The following is an 11159-nucleotide window of genomic DNA, read 5'->3' on the forward strand; positions in this document are numbered from 1 at the left end:
TCCGCCGCTTGCCGGGAGCCAGCCCCTCCCCCCGGGGTCTATCTTCCCGTCGCTTTGGATTCACTTCTCTGCCGGTCCTACCTTTCAGAAAGTGGTTGTTTTCTGTTTCCAGAATTGCTGTTCTTCTTCTCTTCGATCTGCCGATGGATTTTCAGGTGTTTGCAATCTTTAGATAAGCTATCTAGCTGATCTCCGGCTAGCTGAAGTAGTCTCGGCCTGCTACTTCTCCGCCATCTTGACTCCCGGTCTCTGTCTTTATGTTGCCTCTTTCCTCTGTGTTGCTCCCTTTCAGAGAGACATTCTTTGTGTTGGCAAAATGCCTATCAGCAATTCCCTGCTTACATCGTTCCAGGTCTAAACCTACAGCCTAGAGAATGAGCCAATAAGTGAGGCAGAAGTCCTAGATTTAGCTCTGATTGGAAAGAAAAGTCACCTTGGCTTAGATCTTGCTCCATTTGTAAAACAATGTCTACAAATCGAGAGGTATGATTCCCACCTCAAGCAGTCTTGGATAACCTGCTGTCTTTGGAGTCACGGCAGCATCAGTTTGCCAAAAGCACATAGACCGAGAGTGGGTTAAGGATGGTGTCCCAGGGTAAAGTCACATCACCATGACCAGAAAAAGAAGCCATGCACGTTTTTGTGGGCAAAAGCAGTCATTTTGCACTTAGCATTATTCCAGTGGTTTCTCAATATTGCCTACACATAATCCATTGATTACAAACACACATGGGCATCACCCCTCAAAAATTCTGAAACATTAGTTCCAGGGTAGGAAATGGATATGTGTGTTTTGAGAAAGCTCTGTAGATGGTTGATTCAGTAATCAGTCAGGTCTGCATCACTAAGTGTTCTCAACTAATTCATTTTTTAGATGAGTCTGGTAAAATAATTTAGCAATTCTCAAATTTTCCAGCTGTGAGCCACTTTAACAGAGCTAAGAACACTAGTGCTCACCTACCTACTCACCCACTCATACTTCACTAGCACCAAACTCACCTCCCCTGGTGATGTTGTTTTAATATGATACCATCCAAGAAATATTCTTTTTAAAAAATTCTAAACAGGATTCTAAGCTCTGCCCTACTTACAGTAATATGTTTGTCAAGGTTACCAGGTTTTCTTAGAAAAATTTTAAGTGTATGGTTAATAGAAAACTTCAGCTTAAACTAAACACTAAAATATAGTAACATTGTCTAATTCAACAAACACTTAGCCTCTGCCTTTCTTGACCTTCTCACCTAGCCACTCTCTCCCATGGTTAGACCATAGACCTTGGCATTGCATGAAATTACACTATTTTAAAATAATAAAATCACACCCACCCACCCCCTTTTGACCATAGTCTCTTTCCCTTCTCACTAATTAGGTTGGTGATGGAGCCTCAAGTTCCATGATAATTCTATCCCATTCCTATCCATTGGCCCCTACCTGTCTTTATATCCTTCCTTACTCAAATCAGATTCTAGATTCCTCCAGGATCTTCCAAACAAGTGTGTGAATGGTTACCTGCAGACACCCGTGTGGCTTCCCCTGCCCCCAGGGCCCTAGGCTTTACCCAAACACTCAAGGAGGACAAAGCATTTTTCAGGATTAAAAGAAGTTGTGTACAAAGATAAACTCTAAACGGATGAAAGACCCAAATGTGAGACAGGAATCCATCAAAATCCCAGAGAAGAACATAGGTAGCAACCTCTTCAACCTCAGCCACAACAACTTCTGGCTAAACATGTCTCCAAAGGCAAAGGAAACAAAAGCAAAAATGAATTTTTAGGCTTCATCAAGTTCAAAAGCTTCTGCACAGCAAAGGAAACAGTCAACAAAACTAAAAGGCAACCTACAGAATGGGAGAAGATATTTGTAAATGATATATCAGAAAAAGGACTAGTATCCAAGATCTACAAAACTTATAAAACTAAATACCCCCCCAAAAAAACAAATAATCCAGTCAAGAAATGGGCAGAAGACATCAACAGACATATCTCCAAAGACAACATACAAATGGCCAACACACACATGAAAAAAAATGCTCAACATCACTTGGCATCAGGGAAATACAAATCAAAATCACAATGAGATACCACCTCACACCAGTCAGAATGGCTAAAATTAATGAGACAGGAAACAACAAGTGTTCACAAGGATGTGGAGAAAGTGGAACCCTCTTACACTGTTGGTAGAAACACAAACTGTTACAGCTACTCTGGAAAATGGTATGAATGTGCCTCAAGAAGTTAAAAATAGAGCTACTCTATGACTTAGCAATTTCACTACTAGGTATTTACCACAAAGATTCAAATGTAGTGAAAACAAGAGGCATCTGCATCCCAATGTTCATAGCAGCAATGTCCACAATAGCCAAACTAGAAGGGGCCAAGATGCCCTTCCACAGATGAATGGGATATTACTCAGCCATCAGAAAGGATGAATGCCACCATTTGCATTGACAAGGATGGAACTGGAAGGGACTATGCTAAGTGAAACAAGTCAAGCAGAGAAAGACAGTCACTGTATGGTTTCACTCATATGTGGAGCACAAAGAATAGAGCAGAGGACCACAGAGGAAGGGAGGGAAAACTGAATGAGAAAAACCAGAGGGGGAGACAAACTATGAGAGACTTTGGAATCTGGGAACCAAACAGAGTTACAGAAGGGAGGGGAATGGGTGATGGTTTACCTTTTGGGTTTCTTTTGAATTTTATATCCTGGTTTAATATATGTGGTTTGAATTGGTGGCAAGAGATTAACATTTTTACTTTGTTTTACATTGTTTACCTTTGTGGTTTATTTTGAATTTTATATCCTGGGTATGGTTTGAACTGGTGGCAAGAGATTAACATTTTGTAGGTGTTTCATTTACACTTTAACTTTTGTTCTTAGCCATCTTGTTAGTGGTTTGGGACAAGCAGCAGTGCCTCCTTGAGCCCATGACCTCCTAGATGACAACAGAGTGAACAGACTTTTTGGCACTTTGGGAACTAGTTGCCAAAGGATCCAGTGAATTGTTAATTGTAGCATTTTTGCATCAGGTTATGGTTTAGATGAATACATTTATCTTTTGGTGTCTGTTACTGAGAACAGACACTGAGCTCAGTGACATACTCTGTAAGCATAAGTACAAAATCTCAAGAGACTGATGTACTAAAAACACAGAAGTATAATTGAAATGTATCCTTACCGTGATGGCAAGGCAATGAAAAGGCTGAAGTTCAAATTTGCTACGGGTTTAAAATATCAACACTTAACATTATACCACTGGGACTGAGGCCTGAAGAAACTTTGGAGAATACATTTTTGAGCTGGGAGTTATACATACTAATGTTTCTTTGAAGTCATCCCCTTGAAAAACAAAACCCTGTTTTTATATGATAAACTAACACCTCAAAGGGGTCTGTAAGTATGGGAGAGAAAGTGAAGCTGTCTTCTCGAGTTCTGCTGGGAAGATTTGCACTAGATTAATTCAGCTTTCAGATCATACTGTTAGCTAAGCAATAGCTGTCTATTCAGACTCAACTGCAAGCAAACTGAGTTCAGGGATTACTAGGTATTTTTGTCTAGAAATTTGAAAAAGCACAGATCACTGGATTGTAGCAGTTTTCTCTCTACACACACACATACACACGTGGATATATATATATAGATAGATAGATATCTATAGATATCTATATCTATATTAAACACTTAAACATATATTTATATACAATTAAAGTTTGCAACATATCTATCTATATAGATATCTATAATTGTATATAAATATATATTTAAGTATTTAATTTCATTAAATATTGGTAACTTTATACCCTATGAGAACCAATTGAACTGTGACTAGTTTCAGAATTTTCATTACTGATTTTTTTCCTTTTTCTTTTTTCTTTTTTTGCAGTTTTGACAGCCCTGTGTACAAACTTTTTCCTCTAGAAACTGGAGACTATGTATCCTTCCATACTTCTCCCTGTCTTATGGGTTTCTTATGGGTAACCCATGTCTCCAGGATCAGGGAGGAGGAAAGCTCTGATTTATATTGTTTGCCAGTTTCATGGTGTAAACATTCCCACAGTGGTGATTTCAAGCTTTAACTACTGATTTGAAGAATTTCTGACTATTTCAAGTTGGCTCTTATGAGCCAATTGCATCCATCTCCCAAACCGCTGCTGGGACCAGATCTTCACAGCCTGTGCTCTCTGTCTTGTGGCTTTTCAATGTCATGCAGTATACAGGTTAGAAAAAAATATATACACGATTAAAGTCTGCAGCATAAATGGGTATACATAGCATCACCTTGCTTGTCAATCAAATGAATTCTATTAGGATCATTGTGTTTGGTGTTCAGTCAGGATAAAAGCTCCAAATAAGAAGTCTTCTCATATCTGAAGGTGTTTATGGCTGCCTTCTCCAACAAGACAAAGAACAACAAGGAAATATTAGTGGAACCGTGCTGGCTACACCTAATTGACAGGGCAACTTTCATCTGTCTTCACAGATGGGTACAAGACTGCTCAGGGTTCCTGAAGGTACAGGACAACCATCACAATCTAAAGAAAGAGTATTAGAAATAGAATCCACAAGAACTCTATGGAACTGTTACATAACTTAAGAAAAGAAATAGGTTGCATGGGGCCAAGAAACAGCCCAGAGCTAGCTTTGGAGTTAAGAGAGACTGTGAGCAGTTCGGAAACTGCTGATATCTGAAGATATGACAAATAAAGGCCAGTCCATGGATGGTAAAGAGTCAATGCATGACAGTTTCTGAAATAGAGTGTCCTGGACTCAGAGGACCCCACCCCTGTTAGGGTACCAGTGATGTTGCAGTAAAGTGGTTTATCCCTTAAGTTTATATTCACTAAGTGGATCTGAGGCTTACTAGTCATATCTTGGGGCAAGAGGGCAGAAAACAGGCAAAGGGTACAAGGGCCATGGGCAACATCTCCCTAGAACCATCTGGCTTTGATTATTTTTACCCCATCTACTGAGAACTCTTGAGGCCACAAAATACAGGGAGAAATAATTATTCCCTAGCTTCCACAGCTGCTAAGACAGTTCCATCTGGCACTTCTACACCTGCAGCTATAACCCAGGGACCTCTGAATTTCCTTGCATGTTAGCAGATGGTGATAGCTAAGGGATGTAAGGTCTAAAGGCATTTTAGGCAGTTCTATACCTCAGCATTTGTTCCTTTGAGCTCCTATCAGTGCGTTTGTTCTTTCTCTGTTTCTATAATTATTTATGTCTTAGATTTAAAGGATTAAGTTGGAATATTCCTAGAGTCATTAAAAGCTGGTAAAAGGTCCACTTCCTTTTATCTGCTTTCCTTTCCTCTGGACAGACGTGAAGAATGAGGGATAGATCACTTGTCAAATACAGGGTAGGTCAATATATAGCAACAATCATTATCTTACCTTGCAAAAGTTGGGGGAGGGGATAAAAAGCCTATGTTAGCAGAAATGTTAGAATAAGAAATCCTATGAAATTATACAATACAGAAGCCTTAAAACAAGAATGGAATTTTTTTTTGGTGATTTGGTCATTTTTTTTTTTCCCTCAACTTGAAGGCAGGCCCACTTAATCTACTCCTCTTTTCCAGTTTAGCCAAGCTCACTTCCCATCCTCCCCACCTCCTGCAACTTCTTGACTTCCTCCTTTCTTTTTAATTTTCTTTTCCATTCTCTCCCAAATGCAATCTTCTAGCTTCAGCTCAGAATTTCCTTTGGAGCAAGTCACTTCAAAGCCACTTGGTAACTATGGTTACGGCTCTTCAGGATCGTCCATGAACAGGAGGCAATGTGAAGACTAGATGCCCATAATCTACTCAGGATGTATACACTGAAGATGTTCCACCCAAAAAGCCCAGTTCTCCCAGGCATTAAAGTAAAAATAGCCCCCACTGAAACCATCTCCTGAGGACGAAATCACAGCCAAAGAAATTTTTTTAAAAAGTTGACACCAGAGGGAAGCATGGGCAAAAATCACCCCCATATGTTAGAGGTCTATAGTCCTTACAGCATAAAATCAGCAAAGCATTTTTCTAACCCTAAGACGGCTCTGAATAAAATTTAAAAACAAACCCTGTTTACATTTTTATTAATTTCTATTGTCCTCAAAGTAGCATGCACAGAACTGACAGATAAAATAACAGAAGCAGTATAGTTTTGTGAGTAACAGCACAGACTCTGAACTAGGCTTCCTTGTTCAAATCATGATTGAGTCATTTCTAGCTTTGGTCATGGGCAAGTTAGTTAACTGCTTCATGTTTCCAGTTTCTGATCAGTACAATAGGAATAATAATTGCATGTATCTCACAGAGTTTTGTAAGACTTTGTATATGTGGATTATGTCCCTTGAAATTTTACGTGTTAGATAACCCCCTGTACCTCAGAATGTGACTGTATTTGGAGATAGCACTTTTAAAGAGGTAATTAAGGTAAAATTAAGTCAAATGGATGAGCCCTCATCCGGTATGACTAGTGTCTTTAAAAGAAGAGTTTAGGACACACACACATAGAGGGAATGCTATGTGAAGACAGAAGGCCAGAAGGACTGACCATGTATGAGCCAAGGAGAGAGACCCTCAGAAGAACCCAAGCATGCCAACCCCTTGATCTTGGACTTCTAGCCTCCAGACCTGTAGAAAATAAATCTCTGTTGTTTAAGCCACTCATTTTGTGGTATTTGTTATAGAAATTAATATAGAGGCGCTTGGGTGGCTCAGTCATTGGGCATCTGCCTTTGGCTCAGTTCATGATCCCAGGGTCCTGGGATCAAGCCCTGCATCAGGCTCCCTGCTCAGCAGGAAGCCTGCTTCTCCCTCTCCCACTTCCTCTGCTTGTGTTCCTTCTCTCACTGTCTCTCTCTCTCTCTGTCAAATAAATAATTAAAATCTTAAAAAAAAAGAAATTAATAGAGATCCACATATATAAGTGCTCAATAAGGATTATTATTATATTATTATTGTTATAAGCAGTATTGTAGATATTCTATTATTTAATACTATTATTAATACTATAATAATTAATGTTATTATTAACATATCATCAGGTTCAACAGGCTAAATCTTCAGTCTTTAATTGTCCACCAGTCCCTGCACCCTTCAGAAACCCTTCACCTGTGTTTCTGGCCTACTGGCTATAAATTGGGGGGGGTTCCTCAGCCTTGGACTTCAGATGTCAGTTGCAAGTCCAGGTTTGCACCTGTGACTTCTGCCCAACTAGCCATATATAAGTAGTGCCCATGACCCCTTCCTTGGGTTCAGTTAATTGCTAGAGTGGCTCACAGGACTCCGAGACACATTTACTTACATCATTGACTTATTATATATAACACATATAAATAATATATCTCACATATCTGTAAGTTATTACAGGAACAGCCAGAGAAGGATAGGCAAGCATGGGGAAAGGGTGCAAAGCTTCCATGCCCTCTCCGCTCTCCTAGCACTTCCACATGTTCACCAACCTGGAATCTCTCTGAACCCAGTCCTTTTGGATTTTTAGGGAGACTTCATTACGTAAGTACAATTGATGAAATTGTTGGCCATTGGCAATTGGTTCAACCTCCAGCCCCTCACTACCCCCCCATTTTTAGGTGGGGGTCCAAGAGTCACCAAATTAACATAACAAAAGACACCTTTGTTCCTCTTCTCGTTTAGGGAATTTCAGGGTTTTTAGGAGTTCTGTGACAGAAATGGGATGAACAACAAATATATATTTCCCACTACATATCACAGTATCATAACCTCATATCCATTAAGATGGCTACTATCAAAAAACAAAAAGCAAACAAACAAACAAAAAAACGGAAAATAGCAAGTGTTGGTAAGGATCTAGAGAAAAGAGAAGCCTCATCCACTGTTGGTGAGAATGTAAACTGGTGCAGCCGCTGGCAAAAAAAAAGTATGGAGGTTCCTTAAAAAAAAAAATTAGGACTACCGTATGATACCATATGATCCACTAATCCCAATTCTGGGTATATATCCAAAAAAATTGAAAGCAAGATTTCATAGAGGTATTTGCACACCCATGTTCATAGAAGCATTATTTATAACAGTCAAAAAATGGGAGCACCCCAGATGTCCACTGATGGATGAATAAACAATATGTGGTATATACATACAGTGGAACAGTATTCAGTCCTAAAAAGGAAGGAAATTCTGTCACATGGTGACAAAGTTCACTGGGTGAACTTTGAGGACATTATGCTAAGTAAAATAAGCCAGTTAAAAAAGACAAATAATATATGAGTCCACATACACAAATACTTAAAGTACTCAAATTCATAAAACAGAAATATAATGGTAATTGTATTTACCAGGTAAGTACTGGGGGTTGGAGAAAAAAGGGGCTGTTTAATGGATATACAGTTTCAGATTTGCAAGATGAAAATGCTCTGGGGGTATGTTTCACAACTATGTGAATATACTTAACACTACTGAACTCTACACTGAAAAATGGTTAAGACGGTAAATTTTATATTGTGTGGGGTTTTGAGAAAAAAAATAAATAAATAAATAAATATGACATGTACGCACTTAAAAGGACAAAAAAGATTAAGTTGAAAGCTCCCTGGAAACACCATGAGCACCAGTGAGCTAGACGGAAGCACCCTATGCCTGAAGGGGTTTGGAAGGGTGACCAAGAAGGCCTGGAAGGGCCCCTAAGTGATTCCTTATGGGTGGGTGCTGAAGAAACCTTCTGCATTTCATGGTTGTGCCTCAAACCAGCCCTCAGCCTGGTTTTGGTGTTTTGGGGAGAAGTCAGTACTCTGAGTAGGCACATTCATACATCCAGCATTCCTGAGGCTTGACTCCACACCAGGCACTGTGTGGGCCCCAGGAATGCAAAAAGAAAACAAGGTCAAGATTTTAAGGAGCCCTCGGATCAGAGGCTGAACAAAATTTCCAGCTAAGAAATGAAGTTGGTCTCCTCCCAATTTATGGACAAAATAAAAACAACTTTGTACTATAAAAGTGATGGAAACCCAGAAATCGGTTAATTCAGTCCTTCCCTGCTGCCTTCCCTACTTCTCTAACCCCAGGTGGAAATGAACAAGAGTTGCTCTATCTATAAACGTCTCAGGAAGCATCACTCTATCTATAAACATTTGGAAGCAGTCACTTCCGATTGGAACAGAGGTGCACAGAAGGGGGCTCTTGAACTGTGTGCAGTTGCTGCACCAACAGATTCCTGTCAAGTCTCTGCAACTGAGGAAATGGCCTTCTCAAATTTGTTGCGATGGAGGCGGGTCTTTTGTCTTCATCCTGGTATTTGCTTTGCAGCTGGCCTGGACACGGATGCCCACATCCACCTACACAAGCCACTTTTCCATCAGCACCTCAGTACTCGTAAAAGTGACCAAAACCTACAGCTGGAAGATGGAGAAAACCAGCTCTAGGAGGCAGATGTACCAGAATCATTGTGTATAAAGCAGTATGGAGACAACTAACTGGGTAATCTGCAAATCACTGAAAATTTCTAGGTCACATTTACCTCTTTTTAAAGAAATGAGAGCTTTCATTCATTATCTCTGTTGTCCTGAGATTCTAAGGTCCTAGAAAAATGACCCATGAGTATCACCTGGTTAACAGAGTGATTTCCGAGGTCAGTCTCCTCTGTAGCAGCAGTTCTCAGTATGTGATCCATGGGGCCACAGCTGCAGCGTGACAAGGGAGCTGCTTGTCGGCAGAGCTGCTGGAGAGAGAGGCCAAGGAATTCATGATTCAACAAGCCCTCCAGGTGATGTTGTGCACCCTGAAGTCTGAGAAGCCCAGCTCTAAACCTTGATGGTAGCATCATTTAAAACACCTTGTTGGATTTTGTACCTCATGGGTTGTTGTTTGCAAAACAACTTAACTGCTCTTGAAAGTTGACCCCAGATACAATTCAGAACTTCCCCCCTTTGTATTTACCACACTACTTCCTATACACGCATCTGCCACAGAATCTGCTTTGTTTTGGAGAATTTATTAATGAATATGTCTGTCTCCAGTAGATTGTAAGATCCTTGAGGGCAAGGAATAAGTCATTTTCAGTTTTGGAGTTCGAGGACCTAGGAGAGTGCCCAAGAATATAAGTGCTATGTTGCAAATGGATACATGGATGGATGGATGGATGGATGGATGGATGGATGGATGGGTGGAGTGGGTACATGCATGTATGGATAAATAAGTGTTTCAAAATATGTAAAGCCTTGAGTAAAGGAAGGATTAGTATTGAGCAGCAAGAAATAATGTGTTTGGATTTTGGTAATAGAGATCCGCTATTCCCTTCTTGGTCCCAAATAATTTTTTTTCCAGCTAATAATTATGCTGGTGAAAATACTGATTCTGAGTACAACTGAGATCTGCTCCTCGATCATCTAATCATTCTCAGAACAGCCTGGAGGCCTCACATTGAGTTCCAGTTCTCATGTGAACAAGGCAGATAACACCACCTGCCCCATGCTTATCTCCTGGGGACACCCAGCATGCTAAGTAATGATGACTACAAATGGCTTTTGAAGTTCTGGGGGATGGCTGCTATGTAGGCATAGAAGATATTAATAAAAAGTTCAAACATTTGGCAATATCTAAAATAAACCTTACCAACTTTGCCAAAGTCAGGCAGGAAGCAGAAGGGCTGTCTTTCCTCCCCTTATATGGGAATCAAGAATGAGCCACATTCTGTGTCTACTTCTTTCATAACACCCTTCATGTGTGTGGCTCATATAAATCTTTCCTTTAAAATGTGAATGGAAATGTAACACTGAGAACCTGGGAGGAATAGGAGAAGAGAAATAAAAACATGCAATTAAATTATCAAGATGGAATCTTTCTCTTGCATGACATGGTAGGAAGAAAAATAAAATCAAGTGTCCCTCCCCTAGACTTAGGACCATTTTTAAAGAACACATAAAATTGAAATATACTTAGCTATAATTCAGCTTCCTTACCTTTAAAACTGGCAAAACAAAACTCACCTCCTGGGGATGTTGGAAAGATAACACGCCATGATATAGAGAAAATTGCTGTGGTGGCAGGGAGGCTCTTTATCAAACAATACCTTGGGTTTGTGTGTTTCACTTGTTGATAATTCTCTGTGATGGAAAACTGTCCTCAGCATGATACTAACAGCCCCTTGAATGTGTACAACATACTACAGTTTACCAAGAGACTTTACAAACAGATTCTT

The sequence above is a fragment of the Mustela nigripes genome, chromosome 12 (assembly GCF_022355385.1).
Source record: "Mustela nigripes isolate SB6536 chromosome 12, MUSNIG.SB6536, whole genome shotgun sequence".
Lineage (NCBI taxonomy): Eukaryota > Metazoa > Chordata > Mammalia > Carnivora > Mustelidae > Mustela > Mustela nigripes.